The sequence below is a fragment of the Bos grunniens genome, chromosome 1, assembly GCF_055505025.1.
Source record: "Bos grunniens cultivar Pamir isolate PY7600 chromosome 1, Bosgru_T2T1.0, whole genome shotgun sequence".
Classification (NCBI taxonomy): domain Eukaryota; kingdom Metazoa; phylum Chordata; class Mammalia; order Artiodactyla; family Bovidae; genus Bos; species Bos grunniens.
Window position 1 is genome coordinate 15,309,890 of NC_141165.1, and position 6,259 is coordinate 15,316,148.

Here is a 6,259-nt window from a genome sequence, read left to right on the forward strand (position 1 = left end):
ATGAAGCAGTGGTAGGCACTGGAGTGGCTGTGAGGAGAAGCCCCAGCAAGACGGTAGGAGGGGCGAATTCACGTTTAGAATCAAACCCTATTCCTGCCAGAGACGCTCAGAGGACTCAAACAAACCTTGTGGGCACCAGGACCTAGGGACCCCACAGAGACTGAGACAGAACTGTGTTTGAGCATCATCTCCTGTGGAGGTACGGGTCAGCAGTGGTCTGCTGCAGGGACAGGGGCTCTGGGTATGGCATAAGTCCTCTTGGAGGAGGTCACCATTAACCCCACTATAGAGCTGCCAGAACTTACACAGGACTGGGAAATAGACTCTTGGAGAGCACAACAGAACTGTGTGCACCAGGACCCAGGAGAAAGAACAGCGACCCCACAGGAGACTTGCCTGTGGGTGTCCGGGAGTCTCCAGTGAAGGCGTGGGTCACTGGTGGCCTGCTGCAGGGTTGGGGGCACAGACTATAGCAGTACATGCCTGGGGTCTTTTGGGGGAGGTCACCATTATCTTCATTACCACCACCATAGTTTTTGACCACTGTGCCACCTGGGAAATTCCATATCAGGTCCTAAATACTATTTATTTCACTTATATGAGGTCCCAAGAACACTCAAGTTCATACAGTCAGAAAGTACATTGCACTAATAGATGCCAGGGGCCAGGGCTGGTTGTGGGGAAGGAGGAAGGAGGCGGGTGGGGAGGGGGGATGGGACTTAGTGTTTAATGGGGAAACAGAGTGCAGTTTATGAAGGTGAAAAATTTGGGAGATGAATGATGGTGAGAGCTGCACAACAATATCCATGTACTTAGTGCTACTGAACTCTACAGTTATATATGGTTAAAATAGTATGCTTTATATTATGTAACTTGTACCACAATAAAAAAAAAAAGTTTAAAAAAAGATATCAGGTCCTAATCTCTGGAACTTATATGCGAGTGCATCATGAGAAACGCTGGGCTGGAAGAAGCACAAGCTGGAATCAAGATTGCCAGGAGAAATATCAATAACCTCAGATATGCAGATGACACCACCCTTATGGCAGAAAGTGAAGAGGAACTAAAAAGCCTCTTGATGAAAGTGAAAGAGGACAGTGAAAAAGTTGGCTTAAAGCTCAACATTCAGAAAACGAAGATCATGGCATCTGGTCCCATCACTTCATGGGAAATAGATGGAGAAACAGTGGGAACAGTGTCAGATTTTATTTTGGGGGGCTCCAAAATCACTGCAGATGGTGAGTGCAGCCATGAAATTAAAAGACGCTTACTCCTTGGGAGAAAAGTTATGACCAACCTAGATAGCATATTCAAAAGCAGAGACATTACCTTGCCAACAAAGGTCCATCTGGTCAAGGCTATGGTTTTTCCTGTGGTCATGTATGGATGTGAGAGTTGGCCTGTGAAGAAGGCTGAGTGCTGAAGAACTGATGCTTTTGAACTGTGGTGTTGGAGAAGACTCTTGAGAGTCCCTGGGACTGCAAGGAGATCCAACCAGTCCATTCTGAAGGAGATCTGCCCTGGAATTTCTTTGGAAGGAATGATGCTAAAGCTGAAACTCCAGTACTTTGGCCACCTCATGCGAAGAGCTGACTCATTGGAAAAGACTCTGATGCTGGGAGGGATTGGGGGTAGGAGGAGAAGGGGACGACAGAGGATGAGATGGCTGGATGGCATCACTGACTGGATGGACGTGAGTCTGAGTGAACTCCGGGAGTTGGTGATGGACAGGGAGGCCTGGCGTGCTGCGATTCATGGGATGGCAAAGAGTCGGACATGACTGAGAGACTGAACTGAACTGAATCTCTGGAACTATGATGTGATCGTATATGGAAAAGAGGTCTTTTCCATATATGATGTGATTAAGTTAAAGGTCTTGAGATGGAGAGATTGTTGCTGTTGTTCAGTTGCTCAGTCACGTCTGACTCTTTGCAACCCCATGGACTGCAGCACACCAGGCTTCCCTGTCCTCCACCATCTCCCGGAGCTTGCTCAAACTCATGTCCATTGAGTCGGTGATGTCATCCAACCATCTAGTCCTCTGTCATCCCCTTCTCTTCCTGCCGAGATGATCATCCTCAATTACTCAGGTGATGCCTAAATGCCATCCCAAGGGTCCTGATAAGAGAGACCGAAAGCCAAGGAATGCCAGCAGACAGAAGCTCATAGGCCCCCAGCATCCTCCCCACATCCTCGAGGAGAATGATCCTGCCGGCACCCTCATTTCAGTCCAGTGACACTCATTTCAGATTTCTGACCTCTGGAACCATGAAAGAATACATCTCTGTTGTTTTAAGTCACTCAGACTGTGGTAATTTGTTTAAAAAAGCCACAGAAAATAAAACCACCACCCTCTACCCTAACGTTAGTGTTTAAAGGGACAACCCCTCAACCTACGGGTTGGGAAAATTTGCACATCTAGATGCAAGTTCAAAATGAAATGGAAAATCACAGCTGGTTAAACCTTCCCACTTCCAGGACTTTCCTGGTGGTCCAGTGGTTAAGAACTCATCTGCCAATGCAGCAGACGTGGGTTAACCCCTGGTCCAGGAAGATTCTGCATGTGTCAGAGCAACTAAGCCCTTGCACTGAAACTGTTGAGTCCTCGCGCCCTAGAGCTTGTGCTCCACAACAAAAGAAGCCACCCGAATGAGAAGCCCAAGCACCTGCTCACCTGAACTAGAGAAAGCCTGTGTGCAGCAATGAAGACCCAGCACAAAATAAATAAATAAAAATTAAAAAAAAAAACTTCCCACTTCCAAGAATGAAGAGGCTTATATATTTAAACCCCAATTAATGAAAGAGGTGTTTAGTACAAGAAACGCAAACAAGTCAACTTATAAAATTACTGACTCAGACTCGGACATCACAGTGACAGTTTCTGAGGGAAAACTGGTCATCAAAGGCAGATGGCCCAGGATGCTAGCCACAGGCCGGCAGCTGGGGGCACACAGGTTAATGGGCACAGTGTCTGCACCAAGAGCCCACAAGCTAGTGGAGTAGCTGGCCCGTGAGCAGCCAGTAATGGATGGACAGGTGTCACAGCAGAGCAAGTACAGCACAGGGACAGGAGGCCTGAGCTGATGACTAGAGGAGAAATGGGGTCTGCCAACAGATTGAATAAGAAAACGGGATCTGGGCAGTGTCTGTCCCAGCTGCATATGCTGGAGCTATTGGGGACACCTCCACTCCACTTTGCAGGCCTCGCCAGCACTGAGGGTGCAGACAACATCAGATTTACACTCATATCGGACTGAAAATGAACTGGACTGGGAAAGGAAGATGCAAACCCAGAGCAGGAACTTGGTTGAGTGGCTACAATGACTGGCCAGAGGCCCTGGAGGCAGGGAGCAACAGCAGGAGGGCAGCTGAGGACAGATCGGGTGTTCAGAGGTATGCTAATAGGCCTGGGTGATGGCTGAATGCAGACACTGAGAGAGGAGAGTCTAAAATTACCATCAGGTTTCTGGCCAGGATTACAGGGCAGCCCCACTTAGTAGGACGGGCTTAGGGGTGGAGGAACAGGTTTAAGGGAAGAGAGAAAGCACCTAGGAAGCTAAACTATGAGCCTGCTGAGCACAGAGCTGTAGGTTATCTGAATGGTGATGTCTAACAAGAAGTTGGCCAGATAAATGATGTTAACTGTGTCTAAATAATTGATGCTTTTGAACCGTGTCCAAATAATCAATGATTTTGAACTGTGGTGTTGGAGAAGACTCTTGAGGGTCCTTTGGACTGCAAGGAGATCAAACCGGCGACTCTTTAAGGAAATCAGTCCTGAATATTCCTTGGAAGGACTGATGCTGAAGCTGAAGCTCCAATACTTGGGCCACCTGATGCGAAGAACTGACTCATTGAAAAAGACCCTGATGGTGGGAAAGATTGAAGGCAAGAGGAGAAGGGGACGACAGAGGATGAAATGGTTGGATGGCATCAGCGACTCAATGGACATGAGTTTGAGCAAGCTACGGGAGTTAGTGATGGATAGGAAAGCCTGGAGTGCTGCAGTCCATGTGGTCACAAAGAGTCAGACATGACTGAGTGATTGAACTGAACTGCACTGTGTCTAAATAAATATATAATTATATGGAGCTAGAAATCCCACTGGGAGGCATCTGTGTATGGATAACATGTAATAAAAAGATGTTAGGGGACTTTCCTGGTGGCCCAGTGCCTAAGACTCTGTGCTCCCAATGCAGGGGGGCTAGGTTCAATCCCAGGTCAGGGAACTAGATCTCACATGCTATAATTAAGAGTTCGAGTGCCACAGGTAAAGATTCTACATGCTGCAACTATGACCTGGTAGTTCCTGTTGTTCAGTCGATCCATTGTGTCCAATTCTTCACCACCCCATGGACTGCAGCACACCAGGCTTCCCTGTCCTTCACTATCTCCCAGAGTTTCCTCAGATTTATGTCCATTGAGTCGGTAAGGCTATCTAACCATCTCATCCTCTGCCACCCTTCTCCTTTTGCCTTCAGTCTTTCTCAGCATCATGGTCTTTTCCAATGATTCAGCTCTTTGCATCAGGTGGCCAAAGAATTGCAGCATCAGCACCCTGCTGGGCACTAGGCAGGCAGAGGGGGACAGGAAGCCTACTGAGGGGGAGAGGTTACTGGCAGGCAAATCCAATAGCAGGTGCGTGAGTGTAGAACAATCTTCTCTAGCAACCATGGGAGCACGAGGCAGGAGCACCAAACCCAGAATGAGGCTGAGTGATGACAGGGGAGGAAGGGGGAATGTGAACCAGGAAGATAAAATTACGGAGGGGAGACTGAATGTGCACAGGGCTGGGGGAGGAACTTCTCAGGGAAAAGCACACACACACGGGGACACTCAGAGGCAAGAGACAGAACGTGACTTGTTCAGAGAAAGTGTGCGTCCATGTGGGTGCCAGGGACACAGGATTAATTAGAAGTGGGCTGTCACTAGGCCGGTCAGCCACGCTGTGAAATTTGAAAGTTATCCTTAAAGCAGTGGACAGTCATCAACAACTTGAGCGAGGGGGCAGTGTGATACTTCTGGCTTTTAAAAAAGATCATGTGGACTGTAGAATGACTGTGGGTTTAAAGGATACATCTTGGCAGCTGGGGGGACAGTTAGAAAGTTCCTGGACTGGCCGTGGTTACGTTATCAGAGGAACAGTCAGGAGGTGATTGGCGTGGACTTGGTGATGGGCCGAACACTGGCAATGAGGGAGAGCCTCTGGCTCAGGCTGTTGGGCTCGTGTCCCAGGGATGGACAGGACTGCATGGGGTGAGCGGAACAAGAGGGCCAAGGTCAGAACATCAGGAGACCCAAAGTGTGAGCAGGGTCTGGGCAGAGGAGCTGACAGGGAAGGCTGAGAGCCAAAGGTCAGATTAGCGGGTAGGAAATTCAGGGGGAGGAGGCACCACTGAAACAAGTAGGTAGAAAATCCAGAGCAGAGGATTCCCTGGTCCTCCAGTGGTTAGGACACCACACTTCCAATGCTGAGGGCCCAGGTTCAATCCTTGGTTGGAGAGCTAAGATCCTGCAAGTCATGTGGCACGGCCCAAAGAAGAAAAAGAAAATCCAGGGGAATGAGGCTTCACTGAAACAAGTAGGTTTCAAGATGAAATTGGTAGAACCACAAACCAACGGGGCCAGCTGAACAGACTGAAAGATTCTGCTGGATTTAGCAGTCAGTGCCCCCGTTTATATTGGTCTGTCTGAAAGTCACTCAGTTGTGTCCGCCTCTTTGCAAACCCATGGACTGCAGCCTGCCAGGCTCCTCTGTTCATGGAATTCTCCAGGCCAGAATACTGGAGTGGGTTGCCATTCCCTCCTCCAGGGGATCTTTCCAACCCAGAGAGTGAACCCAGGTCTCCCACACTGCAGGCAGATTCTTTATTGTCTGAGCCATCAGAGAAGCCTGATTTTTATTGGTAATTGTTATTTCCATTTATTTATGTTCTATTTTTGGCTGAGGTGGGTCTTTGTCCCTTTGCTGGGGCTTTCTCTAGTGGCAGCAAGTGGGGGCTACCTTCATCGTGGTGCACATGCTTCTCACTGCGATGGCGTCTCTTGTAGCAGAGCACAAGCTTTAGGCGCACAGGGTTCAGCAGCTGCAGCACGAAGGCTCAGCAGTTGTGGTGCACTGGCTTAACTGCTCAGGGGCACGTGGAATCTTCCAGAACCAGGGATCAAACCCAGGTGCCCCTGAACTGACAGGCAGATTCTCACCCACAGCACCAGTCCTATCACTCAGACCCCTTTCCTTGAAACGTTCTTAAACAGG